This window comes from Abramis brama (genome assembly GCF_963993115.1).
Source record: "Abramis brama genome assembly, chromosome: 7".
Classification (NCBI taxonomy): Eukaryota; Metazoa; Chordata; class Actinopteri; order Cypriniformes; family Leuciscidae; genus Abramis; species Abramis brama.
In genome coordinates, this window is record NC_139969.1 from 39,036,826 (window position 1) to 39,060,012 (window position 23,187).

Below are 23,187 nucleotides of genomic sequence, written 5' to 3' on the forward strand. Positions count from 1 at the left end.
CCCTTGACATTTCAAAAGGTACAGAAGACCAGTTTGCACATGCAGGTCCGGTTAAAAAAAAAAAAAAAGTCTTCCAGACAACTTCAAACAGGGAGAGTTAATAACATGCAAAACTGTTTTGTGAGTTGTAATGTGTTTTTATTCAAAAAGCAAACTGTAGCATGTTGTAGACTTAGTGGTGCTGCTTTTGTTTATTGTTTTTAGATTGTTTCTCAGCTTGAGGATGAATTTCAAAAAATAAAAAGTCTAGAAGGAGGTCGGATGTTTTATAAATCGACAGGTAATGGTTACATTATTGATTTTAACTGGTGTTGTATTGTGACAATGTATTATTGTATTACTGGAGTAAAATTCTTATCTCATTAAGTGACCTGGTTTTGTGAAAGTTAAGTCAGACTACACAAGACTGTTTCATAAATTGAACTTGAATGACAGAAATCCTGCCTGGCACCCCAGCATATAAAAAATCCCAAACAAATAGAGTGGGAAAACGTGCCTTAATATGATTTTGTTACCACAAATATAATTTGGTAGACTGGGTAAACCCAGCCCGATCTGCCGGCAATTTGATTTCGCCCTGCAGCTCAGGCTGGAAACCAGTACATTAAAATTTGCGTGGACCAATCACAAACTGGCTTATCCACCTAGTGCTTTTGGCAGGTTTAACACAATGATGATAGAGAAGCGACGGTAAATCCAATTCCTTTTAACCTCTCAACGATGATCAATGACTTCTTTAGTTTCGCAAACAAATCTCTCGAGTGGGTGTAAATACCACTCACTTTCATGTTTCACTTTCAACCTGCAAAAATAGCTCGATGCCATTGCTGCTTCTTCAAACCGCTGATCAACGTCACCTGGATCGTTGGTCTGATTGGTTGAAGGACTGTCCAGTTGCGTACAGAGTCATTTGAACTCTGTCCGTTGATCACGCCTCTTGTGCAGTAGAAAATACAGAGCAGACTCCCCAGACTAATGTTTGATCTTAAAAGATTGAGCTTGGTTTGGTGATAGCTAGACTAATAATTTGGTACTGTAGAGCTCAATAGAATTGTCAGTGAATACTCAACTCAATGTTACTTGTATTGCGCTTTTTAAAAATGTCATTGTTACAAAGCAGCTGTACAGGAAACATTAACTATAAGCAATACATAAAAGAAAGAAAAGTTTGAAAAGCTAAATGAGTATTATAAATGAATATTATGTCCTGATAAAATATACAGTATTGAATTACAAATAAATTTTTTAGCTAACTGACTCTCAAGTGTTCTTATTTATAGTGTATACGGTGCCTCTATTTTTTTTTTAAACTGATGTTGAACCTGATGTTACTATAATTGAGGAGGATTGTGCAGAAATTGACCAGCCAATTGAGGAGTCCAGAGGGAGTGAAGACAAATCATAGGTAACACAAGATAAATGAATCTGTTTTTTTTAATTGCATTAGCCGACAAAAATTATACTTTCCTAGATACTAATAATATACTACAACAGGATACTAATAGCATACTACATCCAATATTGACACTTGTTATGTATGCAGATTTGTCCTATTTGTCAGATTTCGTTTCCATCTGATATCCTTCCATATAATGCCAGTATGTTTTTGGAAAAAAGTACAAGTCAAATCAAATCAAATCAAGTATATTTGTATAGCTCTTTTCACAATACAGATTGTATCAAAGCAGCTTCACAGTATTAAATTCAAATAAAATAATACAACAAGGTTTGTTTCTAGTGGAATTTATTGATTGATAGAATAAAATTAAATATCCCCAAAATATCCCCAACTGAGCAAGCCAAAGGCAACAGTGGCAAGGAACCGAAAAAAACTCCATCAGGTGACCTAATGGAGAAAAAAAAAAAAAAACCTTGGGAGAACCCAGGCTCGTACTTGTACACTTGTACACTTGTACAAGTGTACAAGTGTACAAGTACACATGGTTATACTCAGTAGCGGAGATAGCGTGGGTGCTTGGGTGCGGCCGCCCCAGGGCCCCGTGGCATTTAGGGGCCCCTCAAACGCCGCCGATCTTGTGTCACTGGACAGGAATGGTGTTCTTCTTGATAGCATTCTTTAAGCGCAAGACGTGAGAGAACACATCTGCATGCCCGCTGTTTTTTTGTGCTGCAAAGCACAAAAAGAGCTGCCTGTCATATAGTGCACAGACACATACACAATTATATCTCACAATTAGCCTATCCTTCTAGTTAATTTATAGCATCAAATAAACATGAATAAACATTAGAAGAATTGTTGTTTCAATCACGGAAATTCAACCTTTTTTCAAGTTCAAATATCCCCGTAAACAGTCGGTTTTGTCTTAAATGGTTGAGAAAGAAAAACAGTAAGCCTATGTCTATTGAATCAGTGCACTGACAACATATACTCGCTGCTACCATTAATGTTGGTCAAAGAACAAAAGAAAAAGAAAATCACTCACTGAACTTTTCTAACTTTAATTAGCTTAATATTTTATTTGCCTGTTGTTCGGTGATGACCGCTCCAACTGCAACATGAGTGCATGCGACCTTGAGATGCGTTCCCTGTCAAACATAATTTATCCTTATTTTCGTAATTTTGTTAAACATTTTTGAGAGGGGGTTCAGCAAAAAATCGGCAGCTGGCAGCAGGAAGTAGCTGCCACTGGCAGCTGCCGTTAGCTGCCGTTAATAACCGAAAGTTGGAGGTGGATGCCGCTTTTAGCCAGGCAAATAAGTTATTATATCAATATAAAATTTTAGTACTTATTTAAATAAAATACTTCTATTAGTAATTATTTTATATTATTTGATTAAAAAAGGTTTATCAAATATAAATCAAGTAACGAAGATCATAGACATAGCAAAAAAAAACAAAAAACATTAAGCTACACTTGAAATTATGAATTTGTACGTGTATAAATATAATGTATCAGTGTACATGTTTGTTAAATAATGAAATCTATTCAGAAAAAAATGCCCATGTAATCATATTGTATATTTATTAAATATACCCATTTATTAAACTTTAATAATGAGAACAGGCAAAGGCAAAATTCCTTTCAGGATAAATCTCTGTCCAAATAGGCCCTGTCTTAAGTAAATTATAAATATTGTAGCTAATGTATTTAAAGGTTTTTCATTAAAAAAACAAACAAACAAAAAATTGGAGTGTTCAATCCAGTTGTTTCAACTGGTTTTGTAGTTTTAGAATGTTTGAGCAGCAGTCATTTTAAGCCAGAATGGGGGTCAACCTTGAACAAATTGCAACAGAAGCAAACTCAACTGATTTTGTATCCTCAATATGTCCTGAGTAAGGAAAAAAAAAGTCCAGAAGAATCCCATTAGGGGAAAGATCAGAAAAAGACCCAAATATATCCTATTCATACGCCTATTCATTCTTCTTCTTACGTGAATAGGGTAAATATTTTAACCTTTAGATATCACCATGAAAATTACTGAGTTGATTACTTACATCAAGACAAACAAAAAATGTTTTTAAATTGTTTGTTAATATGGACAAACAGTGCATAATCGAATTACGTATGTGCTAATTTGCATAAATAGATCTAAACATTGGGTCTAGCCAGGTGAAAATGTCTTGTTGAATCTTGTTGACATATAACAGTAAAATACTTAATGTTAAGGTCTGAATGGAACCCATTTAGGCTACCCGTGAGCATTAATACATAGAGGCAGGAAGAAGTAGGCTACTTTAGAAACCAGCCTTTATTCATTTTTAAGAGATGTGGTTTGGGGCTGGGTCTGTGGGACTGTTTCTGGGGGACGAGTCTGAGGGAAGAACAGGAGACAAGGGTAAGGAGAATGCAGAAGACAAAAGGTAAGTAAAATAAAAAGTGAATCCCCAGAAACAGTCCCACAGACCTAGCGGGAGGGGGGAGTTATGTCACATTCACCATCTGTCTTTCCTCTGTGTCTGCACTACACTTCCCAGAATCCTCCATCATCACCTTCACGTGCACATCGTCATCATCATCCTCATCACATGTGTTCACCCATCATCATCTCCTTCACCTGTTGTCTTGTGATTATCTTCTCTGTATTTAAGTTCTCTTCTCACCCATGTCTTTGTCGGTTATTGTTTGTGTGATTAGCACTCTGTTTGTGCATGCACACTTTTTCGAGTTTGTTTGGTTTCTGCCTATGGAAATAAATACTGAGTATTTTGTATCTTCGCTTGACCTTCGTCTTCTTCATCCACCCGTTGACATACATTGTCATTTTTATGTTTTATATTTTACTGGAGGACATGGTATTAAGGATATGTTTCAGGTCATGTACTTTCAGCTTAGCCGAAGATTCAAATGTTCATTTATGTCTTACCTTGATGCGATTTTGTAGGCTAGTGTATTCTTTTTATTATGCACATAAATGGACCATGGTAAATATATTTACACAGGTTTTCAACCCTATTTGAATATAAAACCCAGTTGAATATAAAAAGTCCAGTGTAAATGTTACTCCCGCTCGTCATCGGCAGCTGTCAGTCACTGTTGCTAGGCGACAAGAACAATCGTCCGTAGGCTAGACCGGTCCGAGCGTTTCAGATGCGCCAAATGTGACGGAGCAGTAGTTAGCAACAATTTGTTAATATTGTGACAATAGGCCTACATTTTGTTACTTTAATTTTCAAAATAACCAGTGGTGGTATGTAAGGAGCTACATACTTCGTTAATACTCGAAGTAATTTTCCCACACGGGACAGCAACACTACAAAATTGTTATTTTACAATATGATGCATTGTTTTACATTAAACTACACAAAAGTATATAGTTGAAATGTATCAACCTTGAAAATATTCAGAAGTAAAATGCAACATATGCAGTAATATAAAAGCAGAACCATCATAAAAACCCTGACAAGGTTTTTTTCCCTGCAGAATTCCTTTACTTTTACTCTTGATGCCTTAAGTACATTAGAGTATGCAAGATAATTTTGTTTAACTAAGGTTTGAAATATATTACTATAGTTTTTCCCCAATGCAGTATTAGTGGTTATTAAAAGTACTTCAGTGTAATAAAGTATCTCAATATTGATTCCATTAGTCAGCCCTGCAAACCTGTTGGTAGACAACTTAGTGGATAGTGAAAATATGCAGTCAAACACTCTGGAGAGCATCCCAGATGAAGTCCCACCAGCAGAGGCCTTACCAGGGTCTCTATTGTGGACACCAGGTTCTCCCACTCAGCTGAATAAAAGTCTATATCATTTTTTCTTATTTTATGTACTGTAAATGTAAATGTTTATGTTGATTTTGAGATGTTTAACATATGTTGTAAATAGTTGGGGGAAAAAAGGTATAGAAGAATTTGTTTCATGTAGAAATTATGACTGTCATTACAAAAATAAACAATGTCCAGAGCAATGAATTCTCTTTTATTTTTATTTACACATTTAAAGTTGCATAAAAATAAATAAATATATTTATTTATTTATTTATTTATATTTATTTCTCCTTGCCTCTGCAGTCCCTAATCAAGTCCAAAAACTCGTCCTCTCTGTCTTGCCTTCTTCGTGGTGCTGGTGCGGGTGCTGGTGCTGCTGCCCCTGGCTCCTCCTCTTCTTGGTCACACACTGCTGAACTTGGCCCTGATGTGTCCTCAGGGATTGAGGCAATGAGGACAGGGGGTGGTGCAATGCCTCTGTCCCAACACCTCATTCATGAGGACAAACCAGGGCCAAGTTTCAGCAGTGGGTTTCCCACTCACACCCTCACCTGTCCCAGGACACGTGCAATCCTAAGGCAGAGCAAATTAACCATGGCTTGTTAACTTGTTTCGTCGCGCCGCGATGACGCAACCGGCCTTCGAATACGGTCTTCGGAAGATGCAGCCATCACATTGGGACACAGCTAGAATATGTGTGAAACGGGCGTTAACCTCTGCTTTCTCATCTTACCAATCACACTCCACTCACTAATACTGCTGTGGAAACACAATAAGCATGGAAACTAAACTATGGTAGTATCGTGCTACAGTGCACATTCTATCAGCTGCAGTTCTGGCGCCTCAGTCCCAATACTGTAAAACTCGACATACATTCACATCACATGTTAATGCAGCGGTAGAGTTAAACTCACAGGACACTGCACTTATTCGCAATCACAAAAGTCTCATTATTTGCTCGTGCTTTAAAGCTTTGCCGGGTAAACATTTCATTGGCGTTCTGTTCTGACATGATGCACTTTTTCTGAGCGCGTACGGCCGAAGCGAACACTGTCATACAGCACCAAACTGGATTTTTTCCTGCTAGCAATGGAAAAATATGCTCAAAACAAGCCACTTTGAAATGTTGCTATTTTCATGAATACCAAAGTTGGGTGAGCCTCCCCCTAGGCTAAAATTTTTTGGATGAACTAACTCGACCCCTAAACCGACCCATCTCACACACAACTTTCTGCATTTTTACATTTTCAAAAAAACCTCATTCTGTATGATTTTCAAGCTTGTGTACCTCAATTTAGGTCCCCACAGTGACACAAGTCCCCAAGAGTCAGTGTGCATTCAGGTTTAAGTCCCCACCAGGATAGAAAAACATGTACACACTCACACACTGCATAGATACTTCATTATTTAATCACACTGGCTTCGCAGCAGGTTGTGTTGGCTGTAGTCAGATTAATTGAGCTGTTTTTTTTTTTTATTGTTTTTTTTATGCACTGCTACATTGTACAGCTGGAAAAACTAAACTATGTTTAACAAGATTTAATCTTTAATATGAATTAGTTTTTTCTTGTGTACTTTTATGTTCCATTTATTTAGTGCTTTGTTCAATCTCAAACCATTATTTTTATTATTATTATTATTATTAAGATGTCTGCACAAGAGTTAACTGTAATCTGGGCAAACATTAAACTTTGCTGAAATGAAACTAATATAAATAAAATAAAAACTAAATAGAAATGTGTTTGCAAAATAAAAACTAAACTAAAACTAAACAAAACTAATGAAACTAACAAAAACTATACTGGAATTTAAAGCAAAATTGAAACGATATTAAAATAAAAACTAATTTTGAATAGCAAAACTATAATAACCTTGACTGGAACAACTAATTTTACTTTATAAATACTGTAGAGATGAGTTAATGCACATCAGATGCACAGCACCTGTACATTGTGGGATCAACCTGAAATTCAAAAAAGAGGACTGAAATATGTTCTGAATTTGATGTTTCATAATAGGTACATAAATAAACCTAAGCAAACCAACCTTTAATTTTGATTTGTTTCCATTCCAAATGTTTGTCATTTCGAATGAGTCCATTTGGAATGCTTGCTCTTTTGACTGTGCATTGAAACGCCTCACAAGAAGACGTATGAATGCATTAATAAACTTAAACAAAGAAGCAAAACAATGAGGGATTAGCAGTGGAAGGTAAAATTTGATATCTACAATTTCAGTCGCAGAACATTTTAAAAGACTGAAAAATCTTACCTCACTTTCAAGCTCATTATTTGGGGCAGTTTTATTAACCCTCTGGGGCCTGAGGTGCTTTTGGGGCCCTTGAGATGTTTTGACATGCACTGACATTTGTGCTTATTTCAGCTACTTACAACATACCATTGGACAACATGTAATTTCACTGTATTCAGCACAAACTCTGCTAACTCTGCTACAATAATATGAGAGCAAAATGGATGTACATGTTTGCATTTTATAGAAAAAAAAAAATTATTCGTGGTTAGTACGTTTTTGGAAAAACATTGTCACCGCAATAAGGCCATTTAACACATACTGAATAGTTGTCCACAAGACTTTTGAATTACTATTCTTGTAGGCTAGAATTTTTTCTACAAAATGATGTGAAAATCATTCTGACCACTCTTTCACAAACAACAATATAACGATTTTAATTTTGCAAAGAATGATGAACTAAAAATGATTCACTGATGAATAAAAAGTTAAAAAAGAACAGCATTTATTCAAAATAGAATTCTTTCCTAACAATGGAAAGACTTAAAGTTATTACTATCACTTAATACATCCTTTCCAAAAAAGAAAGAAAAAAAGACCAAACTTTTGTTTTTTTATATTTAAAAAAATATATTTTTATTCAAAGAATCCTGAAAAAACGATCACAGGTTTTAAAAAATATATATATTAAGCAGCACAACGGTTTCCAACATTGATTTAAAAATCATTGTCGTTTTCTGTGACACACCACAGAGCTCTGTTATAAGTTGCTCCATAAACTCTTTATGGGACAAGTTACCATGTAGCTCTTTGTGCACAATGAAAGAGTTTGTGGAAGCAATGTCCAAGAAGTGTAGAAAAATCTTACTGTACCACTTCATGGTTTTGTGCTGTGTTGTGTAGTACTGTAACAGCTGATCAGACAGGTCAACACCCCCCATGTGTTTGTTGTATGCAGTCACAGGTGCAGGACATGGAAATGTCTTTGTCCTCCATGTATCTTGTGTTTTCACCCTCCTCTGCGCAGTGTGTCCTGTATAAGCAGGATGGATGGTAGGCCTGCTGGTTAGCCTTGGCTCTCTTCGGGACAGGTGCTTGGACAAGTTCATTTTCACATCTGAAAAAAAAAAAAAAAAACGTGTTTTGTCATTTCACACAAGAATAGGTAGGCTACTTTTATATTATGACGATGTAAACACAATTAGGCTACATTTCATCTGTAAAATATTACGTCTATGCACTTACTCAGTATGATTCTCGATCGCAGTGAGAACTGAACGACACCTGCGTACCCCTCTGCGGTGCTGGAGAAGGAGAGCGTGAAGCAGACACATTCCTAAAAAACAACAACAAAATAAAACTGTTAGCATACATTATTCAAAGTAAACTGATGAGCAATTGATGGTTATGGACGCACAATGTATATATCTGTTGATAGGCCATAGGACGGAGAAATATCTATTGATGGGCCATAGACCGCGTCACCACGAGAATCTGTTGATGGCCATATAGACCGCACGCATTTAGTGACACGCAATGAACTGATCGTTCGCGAACGACACATCACTACATTTCAAAAATTTACACCTGTATTCACAAACATCTGTGCATAAGGCAGTATTGAAGCGTGTCATAGGCTAACCAAAACCGAACATTTATCTAAAAATATAATGTATTTAGACAGTATCACATATTTTACCGGAGGCTGAAATATATTTGCACTAAATCACATTATATAACCTAAGCAGATATTCGCAAACAAGCTACATTACGCATAAGGCAGTATTTTAGCATGGTAATCAGTGTCAAAAGCTAATCAAAACTGAGTGAAATATATATACAGCAATATCACATTTAAAAAAGTTTACACTTGAGCATATACACGAATGTGGCGAAAGGCAATCGTTCCTGTAAGATGTCAAAAGCTAGCCAAAACTAGGCAAAATATAGTCTGAAAATTCATGAGTTCTATATTATCAGAAAAGGAATTATATAACAGTAAACAACTTAATCCGAACTTGTATCCTCGGCTGGATCAATTCGCTCTTGAAAATGCAGGCGTTCGTCGTCCGAGTTGCAATCTTCCTCTGAGGAAAAGGTGAATTCTTCCTCGCTGTCCAGAATCATCTGAAGGGCGTCTTTACCAGAATACCATACCATCGTACCATCCTCAAAACGCAATGAACTCTCAGTGAATCTGACGAAGAATCTTCATGTTTTTAAGGCATTGATCGGGGGGTGGGTGCGATGCATAGATCACCTAAACTATTTACCATGTGAATAGCGCCGGGGGCGGGGCGGCCTCAGCTCATTAAAGATAATGAAGGGAGAATGAACAAACGGTACCTCTCCTTGCTTTCAAATGGTTTACATAAGATGAGAATATTAGTTTTTTATGTACATTACTTAATTTAAAAGAAGAGAAGCTTCATAAAGACATATCTCATGTGTCTGTGTGAGAAGAATTCGCTGAGTTACAGTTCATTTTCGGACGCGTTTCAGAATGGACTTCACTGACAGAGAGAAGGCAGAACTCGCATCATGTTTATTTTTATTTATTTGGCGAAAAGCACAACACTTTGTTTTTATTGTGAGTATACACAAAAAAAAAAAAAATAACAGGATCGAATGATGTATAACACAAGTATGTAAGAGTATTTTGAGTCTCTTTTGCACTGATAAGAAAAAATTAGCCTATCGCGCCGGCGCGACAGCCGACCTCAGGGGGTTAATAATGCCTTTAAAAAATATTTTATACGGTCCAATTCTGGAGAGCAATCCCTGCCCATGCCTCTTGAACAACTGTATTGATAGATGTCATAAGAAAACATGATTTTTAAAGGGGTGATATAATGCCCTTTTCACAAGATGTAAAATAAGTCTTTGATGTCCCAAAAGTGTGTATGTTAAGTTTTTGCTCAAAATACCCCACAGATATTTTTATATAGCATGTTAAAATGTAACATTTTTGAGGGTGAGCAAAAACGCATAGTTTTTTGCCTGTTTCTTTAAATGCAAATGAGCTGCTGTTCCTATCACAGAGGGCGGAGCTTCAACAGCTTGCACTCACACAGACATGCAGTGAAAATTTCAAAAACTTTTAGCCTTTTATGTTCAAACCGGATTCAGACAATGATGGAGAGACTCGAGAAGAAGGACATTTCTGAATGGTTAGTTGATGAATTTATGTAGCTGATGTGTAGTTATCTTCTTGTCATTGATTAGCATATTCTGTCTTGATAATCTATAAATCGTGTTCCGGGGGCGGGGTTTATGTAAATTCTAGGGTTGGTGATGTCACTAACCCAGGAGGAATGTTGTGTAGTCTCTACCAGCCGTTTGTTGTAGTCCTTAGAAAGCAATTGCTTTGCTTTGAACTTTGAGCGTTGTAACTTTGCAGATGTTGTTTATGATCAAACAGCAACATTACACACTAACTAAAGTTAAAGGGGTCATATAAAGCCATTTTTTACAAGTTAATATGATTCTTTAGGGTCTAAATTAAAAGTTTGTAATATACTTTAATTAAAAATTCTCATTAGTATTGTAAGAAAACACTGGTCAAAAACAGCTCTGTATTCAGCATGCCGTTTAAGTGCATGTGTCTTTAAATGATAATGAGCTTTGCTCACCCCACCCCTCTGTTCTGTGCAAACACCGTAACACAATAGGCTTGTTCGACTTCATGCAGCTCTGCGATCGGTGGCTGACTTGAAGCAGTGCATGCTGGTTAGAAATTTTGTCCGACTTGATGCAGCGCCGACGCCACATGACTGTGACGTATACCATTACCACGAGAGCAATTCGAGAGCAGCCGGAGAACTCAGCCAGCGCAGCTTCTCAAGAGCGGCTGCACAGGTTCTGATGACGACACAACTGATCCACGATTGGCCAGATTCATTGATGACAACGATGACGTGCGTTTCAAGTTTATTGCGATGACTTTAGTTCCAGAAATTCTCAATAATGGACTTTTAAAACAGTTAATTTTATTGTATTTACTTTATTATTTGTTTCAAATTGTTAATATAGGTTTTGTGTATGTTTATTTTGTATGACTTTCTTTTTGATACAGACCTTTTACAGTATTCAGCTGCATAACCTATTCAAATGAACATTTTTTAAGAACAACTCAAAATGTTAATCTTAAAAACATACAATCTACACTGTAAAAATAAAAGGTGCCTGGAGGAACCTTTTGGGGTTCTTCACTTTGCCACACCGGCAGAACCGTCTGTAGATCCTCTTGTAGATCCTTTAAAAAGGGGCGGTTCTCTGAGGAACCACACAGGTTTCCTGAGGAACTCTTATATTAGGCACTGTGTGGAATCACTTTGGGTGCCTCTAGGAACCAAATTTCTTTTTTTTAAATATTTAATTTCATGTTGTTACTATGGTTACCTTTGACTTCTATTATAATAAACAAATTGAACCAAATACAAAATAAGAATTGTTTATTACATATTTTATATTCATTTTTATACATACACTTTCATGCACATGGGAAAAAAAGCTAACTATAGATTAATATCAATGAATACACAAGAAAAATAGTATAATACATAAGCAACATGAATAATCAACCATGTATATACAATAGGCTATACAAGAAAAGACATTTCAACAAAATCCATGGAAACACACATGTTCCACGAAATAAATCAAAGTAAAAAAAAATGTTTTTGACTAATTAAAAATGTCCATCTTCACTTAACTTTAAAACATTTGTGTTTCAGTCCGATGGTAAGTCTGACATCACTGTTTCCAAGTCCAAAAGCTCTATCAGATGCCAAAAACAAACAAACAGTGCTAATATGCACTCATTGTGCTGTAATATTCCTGAACATTATGATCCTAACCTTTATCTCTATACCGAAATCTCTGATGGTTAGATATTCAGCTATTTTGAATCATAAAATGTTGAAGTCTGGGATTCCGTGAGACTGGAGACTGTAATGTACACTGTGGCTTTTGAAAAGCTTAAATGTGTGACTTGAATCAACAGTGTTCATAAATGGTTGTTGAGTATTCTCATGAAACAAGATAGAGGAAGTAGAGGCTTCGACCCGGAAACAGTATTAAGGTGCAGTAAAATGATCTGTTGTTCTGTGAATGTTCACTGGTGAATTCCAGTCATTTCAATAAGAATCCACACGATCAGCAATTTCGTTTGTGGTCAAAAATGTCACTATAGGACCAAGATGGTCACAATTCACTAGATTTGACCAACAGAAAGCTGCTTGAAAGTGACTCCTGTGTGAGCTGTGCTTCATACATTACGCCGCTACACTTCTGACAATGGTCAATGGACTTTTTTGCCTGTGTAATTTCACAAAATTCAAAAATGTGACCGCACCTTTAATCACTGCAACATAAAATGCAATAAATAATAAAATCTTCACAAGGGACATGTGAGGTGCTTAACGAGTTAGAAAAGTGAAAAGGTACAGCAGATTCATTTTCCGTTTGTTTTTCCTCTTTTCTGGTGGATGGTCCAGGCACTTCAGTGATTTTCAGGTCTACAGGAGGATTTGTATTCTTGTTCAAACTTGTATTTCAGCTTACCGAGGTCCCTGCAAACAACAACATTTACAGTTAGTAAGGTTATTAAAGTGATAGTTGTGAAATTTAAATAATCTCCTCAGCCTTGTGACGTTCCAAACCTGTTTGACTTTCTGTCTGTGGAACCCAAAAGCAGATCTCAGGCATAATGCAACCCCAGTCACCATTCAATTTCACTGCATGAGACACAAGCAGAACAAAAATGTGTAAATCATTCATGAAACCATTCTTATGTACACTTGTCTAGTTCAATTCAATGCAACAATTTATGTAAAAATGGTTAAGCTCCAATAATGTCCCAGAAAAGATCCTAAAAATAATCAATGAGTTCACAACTCATGTGTCTTCTGAAGCCATATAATAGCTTTTTCCTTTTCTTTTTTTTTGTCGAAAAAGACTAAACATGAAGTTATAATTCAGAGTTAAAATGTCTTATATTCAAATGCAAATGATAAAGATATAAGAAAAAATGGCACCAAAGGGAAGATTTTCAGAGAATAACTGATTAAAAAACACAAGTACACAGTCAAACAATACAATTTCACACAGAGAAAATTCATAGTAATAAAGTATTTGCATGTGGTGCAGGTAACTTACTGTAATTCAATGTTGCCACTGAAATGTTCAGATTATTTTAGAAATGTACTGGTTCTTCTGGGGAAACAAAAGAACAAAGCTGATTATTCACAACATAATATTTATTGACCAGTAAATGGCTTTAAAATTAGCCTGGCAAGCCAGACCTACATCAAGATGTTAGGTCTGGCAACTCACCATAGACACGACTCAATCCGAGGGGCGGGATAAACGGCTGTCTTTCAAATTCCCTCTGCACGCAATAGTCCAGCGCTTCAACCAACCAGAGTCGTTAAAGGAGAACTCCGGTCAATTTTAACATTGAGCTCATTTTTTTGTAAATTTGGAGTGCTGTCAATACAGAGAACAACGACAAAAATCGCTGTTGCCTACACCGTGTTATCCTCTTTTTAAAATTCGCACCCTGTTGACTTCAATGGGGCAAGTTTTAAACCTGCTTTAAGCCTCTTAACATCCTTGATGTGTCATTACAAGTGCACAGCCATTTGAGTGATTCCTTCAGAGTGAACACGGGTGAATCTGACTGCAGTAGATGTGAAAGATATGAATAAAAATGATGTTATTTCAACCAGCGCACATACCTGTATTTACTAACTGTTTTCGGTCGAAGTCCATAGTAATCGATTGTCAAGTTCACGCGCGTGATCATAGGTAACTAAACTAAGCTTTGATGCGCGCGAGCAGCGCGAGGATCACTGAAGCGACGACAGCAGAGGAATAGCAGCAGTTTTTTGACAGAATAAAACTTCTCTCCTCCCGGTTCTTCTTCTTCATATTATTAATATTATTATTTAGTGTTGTTGTTTAAGGTTTAAATGAATAAAAAAAATAGGCCTATACTAAATAAATGTAAGCTACCGTATTTTCCGGACTATAAGTCGCTCCGGAGTATAAGTCGCATCAGTCAAAAAATGCGTCATGAAGAGGAAAAAAACATATATAAATCGCACTGGACTATAAGTCGCATTTATTTAGAAATTTATTTCACAAAATCCAAGACCAAAAACAGACATTTAATCTGGAAAGGCAAGTTATTCAACTACACAGTAGCACACAGAACAACAGGCTGAGTAGGTGTCCTACTCTAACAACACACTAACAGTTATTCAGCTACACAATAGCATAAAGAACATATACCTGGGAGGCTGAATAGGCTAAATTAACATAAGCCAGTGAGTCCAACAAGCAAGTTACCAGTAAACAAGTTCACCAAGCACCCGCGATCTCATTCCACATCACTGAATCCATTGAATTTTCTTCATCCTTGGTGTCGCTTCTGAACAACTCCGCCATAGAGCGCCCTCTCGTGGCTGTAGACGGTAATGTTTTCATCTCAGTCTGAATTAATTTTGATATACAAGTCGCACCTGACTATAAGTCGCAGGACCAGCCAAACTATGATAAAAAGTGTGACTTATAGTCCGGAAAATACGGTACCCAGGTGAAAAAGACGTATAGGCTATCCTACTGTTAAATGTATTAAAAATGCATTAAAGTATATTTGTATTGTAGGCCTACTAAAAACACACTCAAGTACATTTTTAATACATTTAATAGTATGTCTTTTTCACCTTAGACATGTTTAAAGTCCCAATGGAATATAAATAACAGCAGTTTACATAAATAGTACAAGCAGCTTATACAATTAAAAGTAATCTACATATTTTAACATAATTAACAAGTAATTGCATGGGCCTATAGCTTATAGAAATTCTATATTATGCTTTTATATCTTTTAGTGAAATGTCATATGCTTGTCCTCCTTCCTTTTTATTGGGGAGGGGGTCATTACCTCCCTGTCATTACCAGAGTAATTTACCAGAGTAAATACCTCCCTGTCATTACCAGAGGGGAGTCATTACCTCCCTGAAATGACTTTTTGTAGGTTGGGATGTCTGCATTTGAAACCCCAACCACCAGCTAATGGATGAGTTATTTGGGTCATCGGGGATCGGTACTGCACCACCTGGCACTATTCACTCCACACCTCTGGGTTTGGAAGAGACCTCCTCCAAAAGCAGGCCCACTACTTATTCTCCTCAAGACCAGCCAGCAGGTGCTAGTATGGATGAACAGCTGGGAACCTCTACCATACAAAATACAAACCTCACAAGCAGGCAGAGACAACCACAACCCTCACAATTTCTGGAGACTTACGAAGAACATGCAGAGAGAAGGACTGCTGTACTTGAGTCCCTGGTAAGGCCAGATCTGGAGAGATGGCGGCGACTTAAGGAGAGGCGCAGAAGGTCCTTCAAAAAAAAGATGCTGACCAGCTTGGGAACAATTGTGGAGGAGCTGAATAAAATGGGGAAAAAGACAAGAGCAAATTATACATCTATTAAACAACCCACATGAACCTCAATAAAATGATGTTTTCTCCTTTGATTAACACCTTTAACCAAAAGGTCCACTATATATGTTTTACTTCACAGATTTTTTTAAATGTTCCCAAGTAACACAATTTCTAATTACAAACTAATTTTGATCAATAATATACATTTATTGTAGTGTTCAATAAAATGCATTTCTTTATTTCAACACAAATTCTGTTTTTTATCATTTGTTGAATATTTCTGTACATTCAAATATCTTTAGAAAATCTTTTCAATTTTTTTGTATGTTCAGTATACACATACAAGTTAGATCTGGCCACAAATCTGGTCTCTATAATGACATGCAATAGTGTTGTGGGGTTGCTGGAGGTGTGGTTCATCATCAACACCATCATCTACCACAACAACTTGATCACTGGGCTCTAAACAAAGATTATGCAAAATGCAGCAGGCTGAGACTGCTGAACTGATATTGGAAATGCTTCTCATTTGCAGGCAATGGAGCCTCCTAAACTTAGATTTTAGAATGCCAAATGCATGTTCAATGACCACACGAGCTGCATTGAGCTTTCTGTTAAAGCATCTTTGCCTAGCAGACAAGTGGCTCATTGTCTCTATAAAGTTGAGGCAACAAAGGGTAGGCAGAATCCCCAATTATGTGCATTCCCTTTCCCTGTGGAACAAGGGAATGAGGATCTTCTTCAAGAATACGACAAACTTCTGTGAAGCGAAATGCTCTGGCATCATGCCAACTCCCAGGGTGACCCACACTGATGTGACAGAAGCGCCGCTGACTGTCACAAAACCCAGTTAAATTTATAGAATAAAACTGCACATACAGTGTTGGGGAAACCTGCAGCGTCAAACCCTAACTTTGACATCTCCAGCCTTTGGCCTCTGGGTCAGGAAATGTGATGGGCCATGTATGTGTTCACACTGCAACAAAACTCATGGAGATGCTTGGCAAGAGTGGATTTTGACATGTTAAATCTATCTGCCACCCCACGATACGACTCCTGATTGGCCAATGTCCAAAGGCAGGCAAGAACACTGTTTGTGAGTGGCAGTTTGGTCTGTTGTAAATTCATATAAACAGGACCAAGAGTAGTAATGACATCCTGCACAGGTAGAAAAATAGGTTATCAAGACAACATGCTAACACTTGTAATAGTTCAATGAATTTTATATTAAAGAATATATAAGAAAGCCTGAAATGACCTCTAAATTCTGAGGGACTGTAGAGAGGGACAACATCCTCCACAAAAGTGTGTATTTTGGAACCATTCTATATAAGAACAAGAGGAATTGTACTCACTATATACATGTAGCCTAACTGAACACACATGTAGTCAAAAATGTATAATCAATGTTTTATGTTGAATTGGGATTTTAATTAAATAATTAGTGTATACAGAGGTGTTGAAATTGGAGTAAAAGTCCATTATTTCTTTGTCAGAATGAGTAATTCTCTATATTTAAACCAAAAGGCTAGCAACACTATTGATTATAAAAGCCACCCATTACATCAGTAATACATTCAAATACTTTAGACTTTCAATGCAGTATTTTTATTCAACATATAATTTTGACTTTAAAACTAAATTGATGATGCGTCTATCATTTGTTTAAAAAGATACTTATTACATTTAACCTTTACTCACCTGCGTTGCTCATTGTGCTCAATGTCATGCAAAAATAATAGAATTTCTATCGCTTCCAGCTCGTCTGCGATAAAGCAGGCAAACGCCACGTGATCTGCCATGACTGACGTAATTGCAGCAAACTACGGGAGCCACAACGTGTCCGGCTTCATATCTTCATTTTTACAGCTCCTCCCCGCCTGCACGCGGCTACTCTCGCCGATCGGTTACATCCAGCCGCAGCCGATGTCGAACACACTTATCAACTGTCAATCAACAATCGTGGGAGGGGCGTCGATTTTGTGACGTCACAAAATCGAACGGCTTGATTTGAAAAACACTAAAAAACACTGGATGGATTTTTATCATTTTATGATGGTTGTGTACAGGCACTGCCAACACACATTTCAGTACAATCAACTTGTAAAAGTGCATGTACCATTATATGACCCCTTTAAAAAAGTGAAATCATAATCAACCACCACATTAACTTTCATTGGTTTATACCTTGACTTTGTTCTGATGCTGACTTACTGCTGATGAGTTGGTGCTGTACTGCTGGGGTGGTAGATGATGATGACACAGATCCAGATGCGGAGACAGATAATGCAGCCACTTTGGAGATGGTAGGGGATGATGGTAAAGATGCAGCTACAATGACAGGTGATGCAGCAGCTGGACAGGTTTTGTGATGCAGTTGGTGCTGTTGATCTTTCGGACACAATCTTGTGTTGAATGCGTGCCATCTCCTCAGTTTACAATCTCAAGTGGTCAATATTGATGAGTTTGGCCAAATCAGATCAGCATTCTTTCCGTTAATTTTTTTAAATGTGTATGGACCTAAAACATTTGGATCCAATTTTCCGCCTTTTCTCTGCTGGCTCCGAACATTACGGGCCCTATTTTAACGATCTAAAACGCAATTATCAAGCGCAAAACGCAAGTTACTTTGTGGGCGGATCTTGTGCACTGTTGCTATTATACCAGCGGGATAAATGAATCTTGCACCCGACGCAAATCTAAAATGGGTTGGTCTGAAGTAGCTTCATTATTCATAGGTGTGGTTTGGGCGTAACTTGAAATAAACCAATCAGAGCGACATCTCACATTCCCTTTAAGAGCAGACACGCTTTTTCCATAGCGGATTGCTATTGTAACGGCGGATTTGAGCAGTTCACAGCCGAGGAGACGACGTTCTCGTCACGGCCGTAAAAGAGAGAGAAGTGACATTGGGGATGGAGAAACACACCCAAATTAGCTTCGGTTAAACAGGCGTATAATAATTTGGGTAAATGTGTAAGCTATATGTATGCTTTTATAATAAATTGTCTCTATCTATCTATCTATCTATCTATTCTAATAATGTATGATTTGCAAAAATTAAAATCTGCTTCTGTGTAGATGAGAGAATCAAAGTGTATGCGCGTTGTGCACACGCTACATTGATTATGGCCAAGCATGTGTAGCAGGGTGACTGAATCCACTAATGAGGATTTCATTCACCTGTGCTTAATTTAAGCCCCGCCCCTTCCTTGTTTGATATAAGGGATGTGTGTTTGCCACATGGCATGCGTCTTGGTATCTGCCTTGTGACGTCATCCGTGGTTGCAGCAGGCTTGGACTGTAAGCTGGCTTCCTCGTCTGCTGTGTGCTGGCTGCCCATACCTCACAGGTATGAGTAGCCGTCTTTTTATATAACAAGAATAAATTGGCCGCGGCTGATTACTTACATTTTGTTTTCGGTGGCATTGATAGCATGTCATTGATAGCATGTGTCCCTGACTGAGCTGCTGTACTGCAATATGGTGCGCGACTGCGAAGCGGTTTGTGCACCGGGATCAGTCTGTGGTATGTAAGATTATAGTTTTGCGTGTTAATAATTTGTTTCTGTTTATAACATTTCTTTCTGCTCGGCAGCAGATCGCGTATAATTACGACTGCGTCGCTGTTTTGCCTCGACGTTCATCACAATAGCAACTATTAACTGCTGTGACTCTGTTGCACGTTGCTATTGGGTACTGTGTATTCCTCTGACTGTGCGAGCTGGTTGGTTGTCTCCTCTGGCCACCTTCTATTGAATTCCATTGGTTTGAAGCATCTTGTATGTTTAACTGAGTAATGTATGTTTGATTATTTGGTTTTTCAATGTCAACTTGTTTTATGTGGTACTGAGTCCTAATTATGTCAAGTGGTTTAGATCCTTGAAGTATTTGACATCTTATCTTCCTGAGTTGTATTTATGTTTGTTGTGTGTTTCTCAATAGCGTCTTTATTGCAGGAGCTGGGGGTGTCTGCAGGGTGACCGTGTAGCTGCCATTTGTGTGGTGTGTTCACACCTAGTCTGCCGCACTAAGGTAAAATGTCGTAACTTCAATTTTTGGCGAAAATGAGTTATTGTAATTTTTAGGACAATAAACATAAGTTTTATCATATAGACAAACATCAAGTTTCAATTCGATTGTTTTTTGGGAGGAATAAGATTATGTTTTTGGGCGTAACTTCAAAAAGCCAAGGGGAAACTATGGTAGAAGCCCGTAACGTCAGTTACGGCTTTATGCCTTCGTTTCTCGCTGCTCCTGAACACTCGAATGAAGTTACGGGTGCGCTGCTGTGAAGTTACGGCACTCTGCCTTGTTCTAACCGACCATCAAAGTATTGCCGCGCTGGAGTTACGGGATGTAGCAATTAAATAACCTCAGACACACACGTACATTTTTCACAATGATTGCTTTTGTTAGATTATTGACATCTAGGTTTGAAGAATGGCATACTCTCGGGGGAAAATGATGGTGGAGATGGCTTTGAATCATAGCCTTAAGCTAGCGATACTTCACAAACTAGACACAAACACTTTTCGAGCCATAATCAACAATTTATCCAGTAACAAGCGCTGCATAGAGCAGGCTTGTATGATATCTTAATTCACAGCCCGTAATACAAGTCTACATGTACAACTAAAATAAAATGCTTCTCATAGGCTAGCTCTCGCCTGCCAGTCCACTGACTGAAAACTACGCGAGTTGGTTTGTTGGAGCCGCAACGACACACCCATTATACACCAGCAGCAGGAATAATTTAGAGCCCACCTTTTGTTGAACCCTGGTTAAAATCCATGTCAAACAACCGACGAGAAAGCAAATCCATTACATCCACCACGAGTTATTAAAACTTGCTACCGGCTAGTCAAAACTCCCAGGTTGTTACAGGCTGTGAGGTTGTTACAGGCTGGGTTCTTTAGGGACACCTAATCTGTAGCCCCGCCTTAGCTCTGATGCTCTGCGATGTCAAGATTGCATTGCTGGTAGGTTATATGTTGTGTGTGTGTGTGCGTGGGTGCGTGTGTGTGAGAGAGAGAGAGGCGCGGGCGCGATCCCACTTTTCGATCGCGCCCGCGCCTCTCTCTCTCACGCAAGCACGCACGCACACACACACACACACACACACTTCAGTTTTAGAATCAGTTTTTCAAAAAACTTTTAAATGTTCCACATCTTTTATACTTAGTGATGTTAATCAACTTTGTTTTATGAAATTCATGTTAATTAAAACCATTCATACTTTTCCAACTATTCTCACTAGGCTACTTTAACTTCTTGTTGATACATGTGAAGCCATTTTTATCATAGTGAGTCCAATAGGGTTAATATTGCTTACATTTTAAGTGTTATCATAACATTGTGCTATAAAATAAAAGTTAAGGTATTTTGCCTTGGTATGACCGATTGTCATTTTATGGGCAATGCTAAGGCAGAATAGAGTAACTTCCGAAAAAGGGTCAAAGGTCAAATTTGAGTTCAACATTTTTTTGTAGATCGGTTAATACAGGTATACACTACAACATGTGAAAATTACAATATTATACCTATAACTCAATTGTCAGGACATTAAGATAACTTTAAAGTCATTTTTCTCAGTTTCACACTCTGGTGAGTTAAGGTCTTTTGCCTTAGTAGGGCAGTAGTGCTGTGTGTCTTCTGGTATTTAACCCTTCACGTGTGTGTGCGGGTATTTGTAGTGGATTATTTGGGCGGGTTTGTTTTCCAATTCGGCAGCTGGCCCGTACCTCCAGATACCTCTGCTCTTGACTGCTGAGTTTCTTTAAATTGCGTTTGTTATTTAAAGTGTGTGTATGAGTAGATGCTAATTGATGGTGTTCATTTATTATAATGCCAATGTGAGTTTTTAACGTTGAAATATCTAGCTATTTATTCAACATTGACGAGCAAAATAAAACTTTTCTATTTTTCTATATATGTCTCATGTCCTCTCACCCATCCACTCAAAACGAACCTGTGTGCCCTTAGGGCTATTTCCCTGGTTTTCCGGGGTGGCGTAGTCGATCATATATTGCCATTTCTGTTAAAGTGTGGTAAACCTTTCTCAATACTCTATTACACACACACCGCCACAACGCTACACATGCGCCCTTAAAATAGCATATGAATAACATGCGCAACACGCCACTGACTTTAGACTAGGTTTTTCCTGGTCTGTGGCGGAATTGTTTTCTAAACCTGTAAAATAGCATGAGGGAGCGTTTGCGCCGGAACACGCCGCCTCTTTGTGCTGAACCGCCCCCGGGAGCGCAAATGCATTTGCTAGTTTACCGACGTGCGTCTGTGGAGGGAAAAGTCCGCTGTGCGCGGGTGCAAAATAGGAATGATACATGCGTCGGTGTACAAAGTCAATTGCGCTGGGTGCAAGATAGGGCCCTACACCTCCATACCTTGTTGCCCACAGAGAATTTCACTTTCTTTGCTTTCTGTTCTTTCCTTGTCATTCTTTTTTGGACCTGAGCACTGTGGGTAAGGGCAGTTTGAAGAACTTCAAGTTTCAGGACACCCTCAGTCATTTTTTTGATTACTTATGGCAGCTTCAACAGAGCTGTCAATCTGAAAAAAGGAACATTTAATTTGCTTCTAGTTTAGTTTCTAGTTTAATACCTGTTCATCTCAAATTCATGCAAGTTCATACTGAATGCAATACATGCACATAAAAATGGAACAAAACAAAGAAGACAATGAACACCCACTTGATAATCTTCAGGGACCTCAGAAGGGTACCGTGCCTCACGACCAAACATCATATAAAATGGAGATAACTTTGTCATCATCTGTTTTTTTGGTCCTTAGTCCAAACATTATAGCATCAAGGTCTTTGTCCCACTGCTTTGGTTTTTTGGAGACCAATTTGCTGAGAGCCCTTAACCATTAAATTTACATTAAATTGTTTTAGCAGAAGATACTATCTCTATAAATATCTCTGAATACCGTATTTGGTTTATAATTATTCTTACAAATGCCATTATAGCTTTTAAAAAAAAAAAAAAATATATATATATATATATATATATATATATATATATATATATATATATATATATATATTTATAGGCTGATGAAAAAATAAATAATAATTTAAGGATCTTTGTATAAAAATCGATATGGTCTGATTCATCCTTTCAATTAGACCGTTAATCTGGGCATGATAAGGTGAGCACAAACTCCTTTTGATACCAAGAATTTGACACATTTTGGTTGATCTGATAATAATAATAAAAAATAAAAAAATTATAATATATATATATATATATATATATATATATATATATATATATATTCAATGCATTTTAA

At 37.5% G+C, this 23,187-nt stretch overlaps 1 pseudogene across 1 annotated transcript; it reads right to left on the reverse strand.

Annotated features, from left to right (window-relative positions):
- Positions 1-16,220: 16,220 nt before the first annotated feature.
- LOC311087544 lies at positions 16,221-19,217 on the reverse strand (annotated as a pseudogene). The gene is made up of 4 exons: positions 19,058-19,217; positions 18,111-18,205; positions 17,077-17,199; positions 16,221-17,032 (listed from the first exon to the last, which is right to left on the reverse strand). The product of its transcript is annotated as an uncharacterized misc_RNA (transcript).
- Between the last annotated feature and the right edge of the window lie 3,970 nt (positions 19,218-23,187).